The sequence below is a fragment of the Spermophilus citellus genome (assembly GCF_964194105.1).
Source record: "Spermophilus citellus genome assembly, chromosome: 12".
Taxonomy (NCBI): Eukaryota; Metazoa; Chordata; class Mammalia; order Rodentia; family Sciuridae; genus Spermophilus; species Spermophilus citellus.
This window is the reverse complement of record NC_138198.1, coordinates 42,885,843-42,902,228: the sequence shown is the minus strand read 5'-3', so window position 1 is coordinate 42,902,228 and position 16,386 is coordinate 42,885,843. Positions and strand designations below refer to the sequence as shown.

The 16,386-nt window shown below is 52.0% G+C and overlaps 1 long non-coding RNA gene and 1 pseudogene across 4 annotated transcripts in view; both read right to left on the bottom strand.

Annotated features, from left to right (window-relative positions):
- LOC308631712 overlaps positions 1–16,386 on the bottom strand; it is an 895,537-nt gene that overhangs the window by 46,562 nt on the left and 832,589 nt on the right. The window lies entirely within an intron of this gene.
- LOC308631575 (kelch domain-containing protein 4-like) overlaps positions 1–16,386 on the bottom strand; it is a 42,089-nt pseudogene that overhangs the window by 2,500 nt on the left and 23,203 nt on the right. The window contains exons 6-9 of the transcript XR_014024320.1: positions 9,466–9,558; positions 8,001–8,160; positions 2,272–2,347; positions 484–692 (exon numbers count right to left, since the gene is read on the bottom strand). The product of XR_014024320.1 is annotated as a kelch domain-containing protein 4-like (transcript). The remainder of the gene's footprint in view (positions 1–483; positions 693–2,271; positions 2,348–8,000; positions 8,161–9,465; positions 9,559–16,386) is intronic.

Genomic DNA, 16,386 nt, shown 5'->3' with positions numbered 1-16,386 from the left:
CCTCTGTGGCAGGCGGGTGCACTGCAGTGGGCATGTGGGGTGAAATGCTGATGTGCTTACGCAGACCGTGGGGCTGCCTGCAAGTCCCCTTCTGGGACTGCCACCACTGTTCTGCCAGTCTCGGGCAGCCCTGGGAAGCAGGTGCTCTGATAAGGACAGCAGAGAGGGTGATGGGAAACCAGGGACAAGCCTGGGCAGCAGACACACAGGCTGTTGCAGAGGACCACAAGTGCCATCATCAGACGGTGGCCTGGGCAGCTTCTGGCTCTAAAGGACAGCAAGGTTGTGCCAGTGGGCACCAGGCCAGAGCCCCAAGCCTGGTCAGCTGGGATGCGTGTGGAAGCAGGACACTCCCATTGGGAGGGTACACAGATGCTCTGTGGGTTGGAAGAGGCACTGAGGTGTGAGGGTGGGCTCTGGCCACCACAGCTGCAGCCTGCCTGCCTGCCTGCCTGCCTGGGCGCTCCATGCCAGAGCTCACACCTTCAGCTATCCCAGGAACCAGCGGTTCCTGGCAGCATCGTAGAAGTACAGGTCGTTGAAGAACATGCCTTCCAGGCTCTCTTCCTCTTCCTTGTCACAGACACCCCCAAAGAGTAGCACCTGATGATTCGGGGTCATGGCCACCGAAAAGCCAGACCTTGGAGTGGGCTTGACCCCTGAAGGGCTGATCCGGGTCCATGTCCATTTGCCTGTCAATAGAGAACAAAGAAGGTAAGAAAGGCAAGAGACACAGGAGGCTGGGGAGCCCTGGCGCCCAGTGATGGTCGGTGCAGGCAAATGGCCATGCCTCACTGTGAGGCTCCCTTTGCAGAAGCAGAAGAGGACGCGGTTCCACCCTGGGGCTCTGTCCTTCCTCAGGCCCAGCTGTGTGACTCTTCACGTGCCCTCCTCACATTGCCACCTAGTGGCCAGTGCGGGAAGCATAGGGGCACAGAAGCGGACCTCAGGAGGGCTGCCGGGGTCCTAGGAGGGTCTCCAGAAAGTCCACATCCAGCAGGTCCCCATGGGCGGCTGGGGGGGCACAGTCCCACAAGGGGCCAGACAACACTGAACCTCTGCCTGGCGCACACTAGACCGCAGGTTGGTGCCTCTTCCTGTTGGCGACGTCTGCCTTGCATTGCCTTGGCAGGTGCCTCATGGGTGTGAGCTCTCAAAACCTGGTCTGTGTAAAGTGTGAGGCAAAGTCCACCACTTACAGAAAAAAGGGTAGACACTTTCCCCTAATGAACTAAAAAGTAACAGCAGACATTCCACTGGGTAGTGTTGGACATGGCTGTGGACACACCCCACAAGTGGGATTCTGGGCCCACTACTCGTGGGCCACGGCCAACTCATCAGAAACCAGAAGGTACAGAGCTACACCACCAGTGCACACGCACAGGCAGGCAGGACTCTCTAGTCTCTCTCGCTGGGGTTGAGCAGTGAACAGAGTCCAGCCTTCAGGTCCAAGTGCCCTGGTATATAAGGAGCTCACAGGAGGAGCAAACACCCTCACCTGCAAGTGCAGGACACTGTGGCCACCTGAGAAGTATGTGGTGCAGGACAGTCCTGAGACTGAAGAATTCTAGGGCAGGAACAAGTAAAGCTACTGTGCATGGCAATCCCCTCATTTTTTTCCTCCAAGGAGGTCAGAGGACACTGTCACATGGAGGCAGCCCTGGCACCAGAACCCAGGCCTCAGACCCCACCTAGCTCTCTCCCAAGACGCAGGGCTACGGCCTGGAAGGTGGTCACTCCATCTCTTCTGGAAGATACGGGATTCCCCGCCTCTCAGGAGGGGAATACTTCAGGAGCATTCCAGAACTCCACCTCCTGTTGTCATTCACTTGATCTTGAACAAGAACAAAAGTTCCTTAAAATGCCAAGAAACGGTTGCAAAGCAACAACACCTTTGCCCTGGCCTCTCACCCCACACCTCCTACACACCTGGCTCTGCACCTTCGGGATCCCAAGAATGTATGCACACAAAACTGCCCGGAAGGTCCATCCATAGTTACCTCAAAGCACCTCACGTGTCAGGCGTGGAAGGGACATGGGTGACTAAACGGCACTGGGCCCTTGACAGGTGCTCTCCCACCCCGTCAGACCAGGCACCACAGCATTCCTGGGGCAGGGTGGCCCAGCCCAGCTCTGAGCTGTGTGCGAGGAGCTCACTGCCACCCCTACATCCACAAGAGGGAGGTGGCCTTTGCCTCTGCCCGTAGCCCAACAGGGCCTGACTCTCAAACCACAGTGAAGCCAAGCCAGCTCCTGCAAGCAGAGCAGTACCTTCTCCCCCATCCTCGGGCTTCAGCAGGAACATGTCCGAGTGCTGGGTGCCTCTGTCCACATCTTTCTTGACTCTCTGTAAAAGGAAAAGGAATTGGGTGAGGCCACCTACGGCATCGAGTGCAGCCACCACAGCCCTCAAGCTGGGCACACCTCACACAGTCCCATCACGCTGGCCACAGCAGCTGTCAGTTGTGTGGCTAGTTCCACGAGGGTAGTCTCACAGTACTAGCAAGTAACCAAGCTCTGCAGGAACATGTGAAGTACTAGACCGCCATCCAGGAAACACAGAGCCTCTGGCAGGGCCTGCTTTTCTTGAAGACCAGCCCTTCACAGCAGCTGGGGAAGAAATGGCGCTAAAGCCAGGGAACAGGAACCTGAGTGAGTTTCACAGGCCACCTACCCTGTGCACTCAGCATCAGGGGACGCAGTGGCACCTGAGGGAGAGGCCATAATACTAGTTTACACAGTTCCACTATCTCTGTCATCATCTAGTCTGGCCAAGACAGCAGAGTTCAGATCAGCCGAACCAGGAAGTCGGGGAAAGGAGTAGCTACACATGACACTTCCCTAACAGGGTTCCACTGCCCACTGTCCACCTTTGTCTGCAGCCTCAGCTCACTCAGCTGGCTACCCCAGGGCCCTTGGACCAGGTCCCTGGAGAGCCATCAAGAGCATCACACCATGGGTGTTGCTAGGGGGAGAAGAGCCACAACACAGCAGGCAGAACACCGTTCCCGGGGACCAGAGTGACGCAGGCTTCCTGGGCTCCACAGAGGCAGCCACCACCAAATGTGAGGTGCAAAGCAATGTGAGGAGGGCAAAGGGACATGCTCCCTGGAGGAACCTGCTTTCCACAGGCCACTTCAGCCAGTCCCAACAGGCACATCAGAACCAGCGGGCCACAGCAGAAAAGGACAAGGTCCAAGACTGAGAAAGCACTAGGGTTCAGGGCCCAATGGGAGAAGAGCCGAGCACGGGACCTACAGGAGGAGCTGGGAAGTACAGCGGGCACCAGTGCCTGGACCAGAGGCTGCTGTGTGGCACTGCTGACGACTTGCCCACCATCCAACCACCCCAACCATCATGGGCAGCTACTCCACAAACACCCAGCTCTTTCTGAAGGCAGAGATGAGCTGCCTTCCAGACCCCGGCCTGCACACCACTGCCATTCTACGACACTCATCAGAACCTTATCCTGACCCCTGGACTTTCAAAATCCGTGGAAATTTTTAAAAACCAGGCACAATGACAGCAGAGTTTCCTGGGACACGAGTTTGACCTCAACCTGGGCGGCCTGCACAGATGTCTATGGATACAGAACCACAGGAGGCCATTCCTTCTAAGGGCCCCAGCTACCCTTGCAACTGTGGCCTGCTTGTCAGGTCACCCAAGGTGGCTGCTCAATCACCTTCACCAGGCTAGGCAGTTCAGGCCAGTCCCCACGTCTCTCTCATAGTGCCACACATGTGCAGGCGGCTGAGGCCCCTTATCAATGAGAGGTGGGTGAGCGGGGCCAAGGGGAGACACCCAGCTGGTGGGTGAGCGGTCACTCTACAGGACTGGGACTGAGGAGCACATGATGAGGGTGATGATAAGCAGTGGCCTGCCATGTGGACAACTGCCACGCAGGTGCACTGTTTGAAAAGGCTGCTGCTAAAACAGCTTCTTCTTCCCAAACCTGGAAAGCACAGTTCCATGTCTAGTCAGCAGGACTGAAAGAACATCCAAGAACTACGTCTCCCAGTTCCATTTTAAATACTGCTTGAGCAAAGACCTGTCCTCCCATCCAGCAAACAGGCTCTCAGGGGACACCACATTAGGGTGACTCCTGGAGCCAGCATGCACCCACGCCTCCTGCCTGGCAACTCAGTCCCAACCCTTGCAGCTGAGGAACCCCACTGCCCCGCTGTCCACACTAGACAAGGCCTTGTCCTCTTTCCTTCCCACAGGACGGCGTCCTTAGTGCACCTGAGACCAGATGAGCAATGGAGCCAGAAGGCAGAGATGCTCTTCCCACCTCTTTCTCAGCAAGCACTCCCTGCTTTGCTGCTAAGAACAGGGCAGACAGGTCAGGGCCGTGCAGCTGGGTGTGCCAGGAGGTGATTGGGATCGCCTGTGTCCCCTGTAGCACGGGAGCCAGCATATCCTGGGAGAGTGGCAGAGCCCCGTCACCCAGAGCTGGGGGTCACAGGCCTCAGGAGGTCAGGACTTTTCTTGGCTGAGGTCACAGGCATCCTCTAGGGTCACACGACCCCAATGCCTGCTTATGCCCCCGGCCATCCAGAAGCTCCAATACCAGTGACATTTTGGTATCCTGCTGCTCTCTCGAGGGAGACCTTTTCTCCCAAACCCCAGGCAGACACACCTGAGGTCCATATTAGACAAGAAGAAGGGCACTGCCTTCAGCAGGCCTGTCCTTGGCTGTCCATGTGTCCATGGAGGCAGATCACGAAGTACCAAAGCTGTTTCCGGGTACCACCGCTACTCTCCCTGTCCAGGGTCCCCTGGCACCTTCTCTTTCAGGCTGGCTCAAAGGCTGCAGAGCCTTAGGAAGCCCTCCCAGTCTCTAACAGGAAGACCTCCTCTGGACCCTCGACCCCAAAGGCACACTGTGGGATGGCTGCTGCTTGCACACGTGTCTGCCTGCTGGGTCTTTATCATCTTAGAAGTTTTATCTCTCGTCAAGACAGACCCCGCCGTGTTAGGAAGGCATTAGCTGGACCCCAACTGACTAACTCACTGCACAGCAAGAAGAGGACTCCAACACCTGTCAAAAGCACCACAAAGACAGAGTGACAGAGACGCACCCTCATGAACACAGACACAAAGATCCTTCACAAGATAGTAGCAAATTCAGGCACATGGGGAGGACAGACACGCTTGTACCAGACTGGGCTATGACAGAAATATGAGGCTAGTTTAACAACAGGAAGTCAATCAAGGTGGCCCGTGGACAAATGAACGAAGAAGAACAGGTACATGACCATTAAAACACAGGAAGTGCACTTAACAAAACCAGACACCCACCACGATGAAGGGCCCCAGCAGACAGGAGGCCAGAAGCTGGACCCTGAAGGACATCTGTGAAGACCTCTGGTGCTGTCCCTGCCAGATGAGGACTGTGCCAGGAGGGCCACCACACACACCTCACCTAATGCCACCGGAGGCCCTGCTTCAGACACAAGAGAACGGGTTAGCAGTCAGGAAGAGCAGGACAGCTGTCCCCTGCACATTATGTATGTGACTGTTCACATGATCTCAGTGCATCTGGAACTACTGAAAATCGCGAGTCTGGTGAGTTCTCACATCACGGAACAAGCACACAGAGGATAAGATGTTTTCAGGCACTAACAGAGAACAATTGGGAAGTCTGATTTCAAGATCCCCCATCACAACAGCATCGATAAAGTAACAAAAGACATGTGTGACTGAGAACCACAAACGCTGCTGAAATTAAAGAAAACCAAAATAAGCGTGGAGACCATCCACATGCAACAGCTGCAGACTCCGAGATGTCAGCATCCCGGATGTTAGCCTCCGGACTAGAGCGACCCTTGTCACCATTCCTAACAGGCGGGCAGGAGGGTGCCTTCTTGCTTTTTAAGTAGAAACTGACAAGCTGATGCTAAAATTCATGCGGACACACAAAGAACCTAGAACAGCCAAAACGTGTTTGAAAGGACAAGGGCTAGACACCTCAGCTGCCCACCCTAAGATGTGCTAGGCAGGAACAGTCAGGAGGCATGGGTGGTCCCACAGGGCTGACCAAACAATGGAGGAGGAGAAGGGGGTGAGCCCACGGCAGGGGTCCCCAGGCACCCCAAGGGAAAGCCCTCTGGACAGTCGGTGCTGGAAGAGCTGACCCCCACAGGACACATGCGGACTCAGAACCTTCACACTCCATAGATGGGGCAAGTCGATGGCAGAACAAAACACAACAGCTGAACTACCAAGTTCATGAAACACGAGAGGCTCTCCCTCACTGAAGGTAGACAGGTCTTCTGAGGAATGGAGAGCAAAGACCTTAAAGCACAACAAACCAGACTTTATCAAGGCAGAGCTTCTGCTCCTTGGCAGAACAGGGCCTGCCTCTTAAACCACAGTGAAGCTTCATGGGCAGAGGAAGCCCTGGTGGGGAGCCGGTTGCAGGGAAGACTTAGGGACACCAACAAGCTCACGAGAGGCACACAGCAGCAGGGTCAGAGGAATGCGGCCAAAACAGAGAGCCATGAGTGCAGAGGACGCTGCAGGACCCATAGGCAAGTGGTGCCAGGAAGGCAGAGCAACAGAACCGTCAGGCGGTTTGGGTATAACCTGCAAGCCCAGCTCCACTCAGGGACCCAGAAGGTTCCCTCCCTGGTACTTCTTTTTTTTTTTTTTTTAAATTTTTTTAGTATTTATTCTTTAGATTTCGGCGGACACAACATCTTTATTTGTATGTGGTGCTGAGGATCGAACCTGGGCCGCACGCATGCCAGGCGAGCGCGCTACCGCTTGAGCCACATCCCCAGCCCCCTGGTACTTCTTAAGAGAAACTAAAACATTGCCAGGCGTGGTGGCGCACACTTATAATCCAGCAGCTTGGGAGGCTGAAGCAGGAGGATCGCCAGTTCAGGCCAGCCTCAGCACTGAGCAACTTAGCAAGACCCTGTCACAAAATATTTTTAAAAAGGGCTAGGGAATGTGATGTGGCTCAGTATTTATACGCGCCTGGGTTCAATCCCTGGTACAAACAAAAACAAAAACAAAGATTGCATCAAAGTGCTCATGCAATGTCACACACAGTTGACTGAGAACAGCACAGGAGTCCATTGACACAATGGAAACAGAGGCGTGGAGGCAATGACCTGAACACTGCACAACAGGCACATCTAGCGATGAGAAGAAGCTCAGCACGTGCCTCTGGGGGAGGCAAGAGGTACAGGAGAGCCTGGCAGGATGAGGGTGGGCCATACCACATACACATCTATCACACACGCAGGTGGCCTTGCAGTCACAAAGCACCAACGATCTCTACTTGATGGTGTGCACTCATCAGAGTTTGCACTTTCCTGTGAACGATGTAGAAGATGACTGATAGGTAGGTACAGAGTGTGAACAGACCCCTGGCCAAACCAGCTGAGTAGAACAGACAGCCCAGGGCCTGTGTGGGCATGCACGTAGTTGCTGTGCAGTCTGCAAGTTCACTGTGCATTTCAGAATCTCCAAAAGCAAAGGACTTAAAACCGCCATGTGATTCACAACCTGTTGAGGCTGGCCACATGCAGACAAGCAGCAGGGCAGGAGAAACTGCGGCCGGCAGAGGGCAGCCCACAGCCCCAGACCAGGACTCCAGTGCACATGCCTAGGAACATGTTGCTGGTGCCGCTTACAGATGTAAGAATAAAAGTCTGTCAGCAGGGATCCCCAGGAAGATCAACGAGCCCCGCCTGTTCTACGACAGAATACCACATGGTTGTCAGTCTCTAGGCCTTAGGGAGAAAGACCTCAAAACAGAATTAGTCACACTGCAGTGTTCTAGGACGATTCAGACTAGACCATCAAAAGGACTTACAAATCTCAATGTAGGTAAGACAAAGAGACTGACGTTATGTCTATCCATTTCAAATTCAACAGAGTTGTTTATATTAAACAAATATCATCCTCTCATTTGGAAGCTTCCATTACTGATGACACTGACACACAGCAGACCGAAATTCCTCTACTTCCTGCACACCAGGTCTCACCTGCTTCGAGTAGCCCCCATAGATGACTATGCTGCCCTGGGGAGTGATGGACATCTGGCAGCCTGACCTGGGCGTGGGCCCGGTTCCTGACGGGGACAGCTTGCTCCACACAAAGGTATCCAGGTTGAAGGAATGCACGTCATTGTAGTAGATGTAATCCCTGGGTGGAACAGAGGAACACAGGCCATCACATTGGGACCACGGAGGACACAGGTCACTGAGAAGTGCACTTGATTTAAATTAAAGCTGAACTAAGTTATCTGTCTGCTCCACACGTGAACTCATATGAAGGACTGCAAACTTGTGAGTTTGCATTTGGAAACTAGAAATGATGCCAGCCCACAGAAGCAGATTAACTTAACCTGAAAGTCATACCACATTTCCTCTACCCACTGACAAAATGGCAATCTCCCAGATAATTACACTAGGTTATTCTGTGCGACTATAACACCAACACTGAGTTGTGGTGTCTGACTGAATCACGAGGATGGAGCTATCCACAGCTTGGCAAGAACTGGGGCGAGACCCTGGACTGAAAGGGAGGGGTGTGAAGAGGGGGCACAGCATCCCCAGAACTGAAGGACAGAAGCAGAGTCCGTGTCCACAACCTAGGCACGGCACGAGGAGCAGCCTGGGGCCCCACCTGGCTCAATGCCCAGGGACATTGCACAAAAAGACAGCCCACAGACAGAACTTGGAAGGGGAATGAGGAGACTTGCTGTCACCAGGTAACTGTCACAGAACAGGACATTGCTCTCCAGCTCTGTGTGACACAGCATTCAACAAGAGGCAAAGGAGAGGATCTACCCTGGTCAGAAGTAACCATTGTTCCTTGGAATGGAAAGAGCAAGGTGGCTCGACAACACGTGCAAAGTGACAAATCCTGCATGAGAATGCAGGTGCCAGGCGGGTCACTCCCCATGCACACCGCAGCTGTGAGGATGGGCCTCGGCCTGCTGGCTGCCACTCAGACTTACGCCTCCCACAGAGGACAGACTACCCTACTCATGCTGGGCGCTGTCAGTAATGGAATTCTATGCTGCAGGTCAGCTAAGAGCAATGCTCCCAAGCAAACGCAGAGGGTTGGCATTTGGAAGTCAAACCACATCTCCTAGAGCATCACTGCCTTTCTGTAGGTCTGAAATACATCTTAGATCATTTCAAACAAGATAACATATAGTTTTTAAAAATGTTCTGATTTTAAAATGGATACAAGTTAAAACCTCTGCAAAACTTGATTTAGAACCTGGAAACAAAAAGGAAGGGCTGGCTAATCTTGCCCTGCACACAGCAGGTAATCAGTGCACTGCCAACTCATTCCCCAGCTGCCCTGCATGGTTGCCAAGCTATATGTGCCCAGAGAGCTGGCCCTGCTTTCAGAGGGCAGTATTTTCCATGTTTACTCAGAATGGTAAAAGGTCTGCCCCTAAATGCTCCAGGAAAGACTTCTGCTGTTGGTACCAACCTTGTGCTCTCATGGAATCCACCAAAAAGGATTAACTGTATTTTCCACACCACCATCCGATGTCCACTCCGGCCAGAAGGACCCCCAGCTGATCTAAAATAAAGGGGAGGGGGAGTTATTCCAGTTGCTTTTTTAACAAATGACATTTTACATTTTTTTGTTCTAAGTACTTGATGAGTACCATTTAATTTGATCACAAGCTACTAAAACCATCCTGACAGTCTAGCTAGCTATTATAAAACTTCTAGTATAAAACAGAAGAAAATCTCTGTGGCCTTGAAGTAGATAAAGATTTATTGGGCAGAACATAGTAAAGTAGGTTCCATCTAATAAAGAATGTCAAAATGCATGCACCACTGAGCCAGGTGCATGCATTTTGACACCACTAACAGGCGCACACACAATTCCATCTTAATGCTATAATGAATAACCCCATAAAACACTGGCACAACTGGACAGAGGGCATGCACCCGTGATCCCAGAAACTCCCAGGTCGAGGCAGAAGGATCCTAAGCCTGGGGCCAGAGCAACTTAGTGAGGCCTTCTCTCAAATTAAAGGGCTGGGAGTGTGGCTCAGTGGCAGAGTGCTTGCCCAGCAAGTGTAATCCCTGGCAGAGAAAAAAATCCATAAAACAAAAACGGCAAAAATATGAATAGAAAGTTCATAAGGTATCAGTGGAAAAAAAAAGAAAGACGTAAAAATGGTCAATAAAAATACAAAAACGCTCAACATATCATTAGTGGTCAGGGAATGCAAACTAAAGCCACGCAGCTTCCTGCCACCACCATGAGAGCACGTGAGAAGAAACGCCACGTGTCCATCAGCACTGGAGGAGCCTGAGCCCTACAGTCACTCTGAGGGCTTCCTGCACACCAGGAAGAACTGGGTCACACGAAGGCTAACACACACTCACAGAGGCTTTCTCCCAATCGCAGGGTGCAGTGGAAGGTGGACACTCTGGGCAACACACACACATCTCCAGACACAGCCAGTGCTGACAGAGCTCCAGACCATGCATGACCCCACTTACACGAGAGCTTCACAAGATTAACCTGGGGCTGATGGCAGCTGCAGGGGACGGGGCTGGGAAGGGACTTGGTGGGGTGGTGGATATGTTCTGCATCTCAGCTGCAGCAGCTGACACTCACCTACCTGTATACCCAGAAGGTGTGCATTTTTTTGTAACTATACCTCAATAAAACAAACGTGAAAATACACAGCAATAAAAAAGCAACAGAAAAAATAAGTAATTCTTAAGAATATACAAATAATAGAAACCAAAAACATAATCAACCTGTAATTAAAGAACTACAGATCAAAGTAGACAGACCATGCACCTCCATCTGAGCAAGAGTTTTAAAATTCAGATTAAGATATTTCTCCTCACAGGAAGTGCTTGTAAAACAGTAATGGAAAAGCAGGTGACTCAACACATCTCTGAATGGGCTTCCAGGGGCTTCGTTTCTCTCCAGCTTCTTGCATTTCCTGAGCCTTCTCCAGTGAGCACAAGCCTGGCTCACACCAAGAGAGGGCGTGGCTGCAGGCTGCAGCACAGCACAGGGAGTCTTGCCTGGAGAGCTAGAACAGCTAACACCAGGGCAGGGTCTTGTCAAGAGCCAGCAAGGCCACCAAGGGACGATCCCAAGACCGTGGCAAAGGATGAGCTTCAACCACCTGGCCCTCCCACTGACCCCGAGATGGCTCAACTCTAGGCTGCAGAGCGGTAGTCACAACCTGAATCACACATGTTGACACCTATTTCTACAATGCATTATTTCTCATTTATTTTTGTGCACGCTATACAGCTGTCCCCAAAATGGACATGTAAAATTCCACAAATGGCATGTGCCCTACAGAATCTCACAGCCTCGCTGTCCACAGAATGTCAGCGGAGGCAAGCACTCCTCCTGACACTGCATCCTACAGGCCTCAGCCCCTCAGGGGGCCTCATCACCTACTGACGCCTGGGGGGACCACAGTGTAGCAGAGCCTTCTTTCTCTTCTAAGGGGGCTTTTCAGGCCCAGCTCCTATATCTTACACTTACATAAGTCTTACATGTAAATTCCATGTTGAAAGATTTGGTTCTTTGAAGATGGATTTGGATGCTGAAGTTGTTAACCAATTTACCTGCTTTCTGTCCTGGCTTTCTATCACCCACGAATTTAGTAACCAGGTTTTTTGCCACAATTCACAATCACAAATACAAAATGTGACAGGGCTCAGAAGAGAGGGTCTGGGGCATACTATGACAACACCACAGGAGGCTTTCTGGGAACTACCTGGCTCTCACCACAGCACAGGCCCAGCTCCCAGTGAGCTGCCCCTGTCCCAAGGCAAAGGACAGTGCAGACACATGCCCTCCACACACTGGGCACAGGGCCACGTTCCTTTCTGAGAAGTGTTTTGATATGTCACTTTATAAGAAGGATCCAGGGAAGAGACTTTCATTCAACTCTAAGCCACTGTGCTCACAGGTACGTCTACTCCACAACAGACACAGAGGAGACCCTGGATGCTTCCAGTGTCCGTCCAGTAATGGGAGCCAAGGCCCATTGGCCAGCTGGTTACCTCTGACCCACAAGAGCCCATGAGACTGGGGACTGATTTCTGCCAGCTTCCTGTACAGAAAGCCCCTGGGTGTCTCAGCCTCCAGCTTTGTCAGGAATGAAGGACTCAGCCCAATGTTTCGGGGCAGCAGTCAAGTGCCACTGTGTAGCTAAAAGAATAATCTATTTCCCTTTGGAAAATAAAGCCACCCCTTCCCAAAAAAGACAAGAGAAGAAAAGAAGGCCAGGCTTTTCAATTGCTGTCAGTCCTAAATGTAGAGTCCTCACGAATCAGCGTGACCCACTCAGGCAGATGTCTATATACAGTACAAATATAATGCTGTGGGTGCCAGAGCACTCAGCTCATTGGGGGATGTGCACAGAATGGCATTCCCATGGGGCATACTGCCAGCCATTGTCACCAGGCCACCTACTGGGCCACTGTGATGACATTCACAGGAGATGTCTGAGCATCAGATAGCTACACAGGCTCAGCAAGCAAACAGCCAAGCACTCAGCACACGTGATAAAACTCACAGCTATAAACACACAGTACAGCCCCGAGGCCTTTGATGGGCAAAGGAACAGCTCCTATCATGACCCTGAGATTCGAGGTCACACAGCTCATCCAACAGGGAACGAGGTCCAGTAGTGCACCCTGCAAGCACAGGCCCAGGACAGCCCAAGCAGGACACAGTGCAAGAGCAGGCCCTTCTGTTCCCCAAAGCACTCCTCTGCAGCTCGGCCCTACTTTTCCTGCACCACACCCACCAAACAAGCGAGGGTATTCAATCCCAGCAGGCAGGATCAGTAGCCATCTCTCAGATTCAGGCAGCCTGGACATACAATGTCCCTGTGTTGCTCAAACCAAGACTATTAACAGTGAAAGCACCACTGGTACAGTGCTCATTCAGGATGGGCACGGTTCTCCTGTGTGCATTTATACCTCATGGTGCACGTATTACCTTTATTCCTGTTTCACAGATGAGAAAATCGAGGCCCACCTATAAGCTAAGAAGCCCAGCAGGCAGTATATGGCAGAGCCAGAACTTAGACCATAACAGTGTGGTGTCAACCACCACCAAGCTCAGGCCTCAGCACCTGCAGATGTGTCAAAAACTGGCTACCGGTCCTAACACATTTTAAACTTCACATATCCCATGCTTTACCCCCTTAGTGTTGCTACAAACTGGTCACACTCTAGCCACAATGAGCCTCCTTACACAGCAGAACAGCTGCAGACATGTAGCAGGCAGTCCACACCCAAGAGACGTGCAGGCCATGAGCTGACCCAGCTCACCTGGGCAGAGGAAGCATCTGGGTGCCACTGGCAGCTCCACACTGGAATGTGGCACCACTGACTCCAGCCGACGCCTTGCTGCCCTCCGCACAGGGCTGAAAAACACCTCCGATTCGTTTTGCTAACAAGTCTTTTGTAGGCACTAACAAGCTGCTTTACCACGTTGACACTCAGAGGATTTAGCTGCAGACCAAATGCTGGCTCCTTCCTCAAATCAGGAAGAAACAGCACGCGTGCGCGCGCACACACACACACACATATTAACAAAATTTTCTTGCTCCTCTTCTAAGCAATTTGATGCATATAAACATGTGGAAACCACCCAAGGGTCCAATAACAGACGGATGGACACCCAGGTAGGGGACTGTCATTCATCCCTAAGGAGGAACAAAGATCTCACACCTGCTACAATATGAGCGACCTTGATGTGTGACACCCAGTGATAGCAAGCACAAGAGAATAGACGTGTACTGCCGGACCTCATTCATGTACAATTCCCAGAACAGGCAAACCCACGGAGACAGACAGTGGGGAATTGGAAGACCGAGGGAGGCTGCAAGGAAAGGCATGGAGTTTCTCTTCAGGTGGATGGGAATGTTCTAAATGACAGTGCTGGCTGCATACTCCGAACATGATAAAACAACTGAACTGTGCATTTTTTAAGGAGTCACTTATGGCATGTCACACAGCAAAGCTGCCACAAAACCCACTGAACAGGTGCTGTTGCGTGATAGCCTCTGTTCAGCAACTTGCCAGCAGGGGAAGGCGCCTCCTGCTGTCCCTGCCTCCTCCCCAGGGGCCAGGCCCTGGCCCCATGGCCCACCTATCTTGTGGAGAGACATCTGCAGAGGCCAGTGGCCAGGCTTTCTGTTGCTGCGGGTCCAGCTGCTCTGCTGGTGAACAGACAGACCTTCTACGCAGCCTCATGCTTGTTCCCGGCCCTCTCTCTGCAGCCCACCACCAAACAGGAGCCCGAGCCCCACCCTGATGACTGTTCCCTCCCCTCACTGGAGACGACAAACATGGCTGGCACACAGAAGCTATGCTGCCGACTCAACCATGGGCCCTTCTCACTCCAGACAGCCTGAAGGAAATCTCCCAACAGCTGCTAAAGCAGTCATATGTGTCTGACATCCTCAGAGGAAGCGGGAGCTGACACTGCACTAGCACTAGGGTTCTCTGATGGGGGTATGACACCAGTGCCCATCACGCTCCCAAGCACAAGTGACCACTCACTGTCAAGGTAATGAATAAACACCCACTGGAACAGAAAGAGCAAGAGGCTGGAGATGCCACAGGAACGGGTGCTGGTCACATCAGTCAGCACGGAGTCTGGAAGATGCTTGCCCATCACACAAGGGTGCCACAGCACAAAGCCTCACCCTGTGCCGCAGCAGACTCACGGCAATGTACACCGTTGTCTATCACCAGACAAGGAAAGGACAGGACCACCTATAAGCACTGCAGCAGTAGCTTTCAGAACATACAGGTCAAATGCAGGACTATTCTGTAACAAGTGAATGGACCCCGGCCACATGCAAGAGACGAGTCTCTCAAGATTCACATTTGTGAGAGAATGTATTCTGATGAGCCCATGTAGAGGATGCATGAGCCCAGCAAGACAAACCCAGCATGGCAGGCCACAGTCAAAAGTGAAGTAGACGGGAGAGCCTCATTTTCCTGACTTCCAAATTAATACTCAAAATGAGCTCTCTCTCTCCAATCCAAGATGCTCACATGTGCCCCTCCTGGACCAGGGATCGCACCCTGGCTACCAAGGCCAGTATCTCTGGATCTGTCCACCTTCCCTGTCTCCCTCATCAGCAAACACTCAAGCCACTCAGAGTCAGAAACTGCCGCAGTCTGGCTGGGCACAAATCACGAGCCACTCAAGCAGGAACAAACTTTATTTCTGAACTCCACCAGCACACTCCACACACGTTCCCCGGGAACTCTCCCGAACGCCACCTACGCCGCTCCTTCAGGAACACACCACACACCAACCGGAACTCCCTCTCCCGGGCTGTGCGCACACTCACTCTTGGAACCCCAGGAGAACTCAACGGGAACTCCAACGTAGCAGGCGTCCGACGCAGCAAGAGCCATCCTATTACTGGACAGTAAAGGCCTAATATATAATTGAATCAATCCAGCATCATCTTAATGGCTCGCCTCTCAACCAATACTACTGGCAAAATGCCAGGGGCCATTCCGACTCGGCTGTGGCTCTCAACAAGAAACCATCACCAGCTAGCTCCACACAGAGATCTATACAGAAAAAATAAAGCGCATAAAGTAGCCACCGTCCTGCAGGCTGCCACCAAGGAGCAAAAAATGGCAGCTACATTTAAGGTTTGCACTCTCACCTGAGTTTAAAAAAAAAAAAAAAAAAGCCTTCCCCACTTTGTGCAATACACTTTAAACCTCTCCTGTTTTCACAATAGGAAGCATCTAAGTAATGAGCTACTTGCTAGTACCACCTCCTGCTTAAGCCAGCTGCCTCCACATCCTGCAGATGCAATCCAGCCCAACTGCTGGAACACATTGAGGTGAGAAGGACAGTGGCAGGGCCACCCCGAGTGACCACACCTCAAGAGTGCTCCTGTGTCCTTGGAAGAGAAACGAAACAGCAAAGCCTGCAGACAGGAGAAAATGTTCATGCCACAAACGGCTCAGAGTGTCACCGCAGCCACGTCCCACAGCGGTGCCAGTCAACGGTAGGCCTGAGGGGAGCTACCAGGTGAAGCGAAAGCTCTCGAGGACCTGCTACCTATGCCCGCCTCAGTTATGGATGGAAACTGCTGAGGCTGATAAAATTTACTAAACATCAAGAATACGTTTTTCAAAAAGGACCCAACAAGCAAATAAGCACAACTGGGTTTTGAAAGGAATAATTAAAGCAAAACAAAAGAGAACAAACATGGTCTGGGTCTACACAAATTTGAGTTAAGGTTCAATATATAAGTGGCAAAAACAATTTTTAGTATGAAATAATTTCCTGATTGTGGTGCCTCCCGAGTAACCTTTCCCAGTGCCGCCCAAGAAAGGGAAGTGCAACTGGGATCCTCAGCCC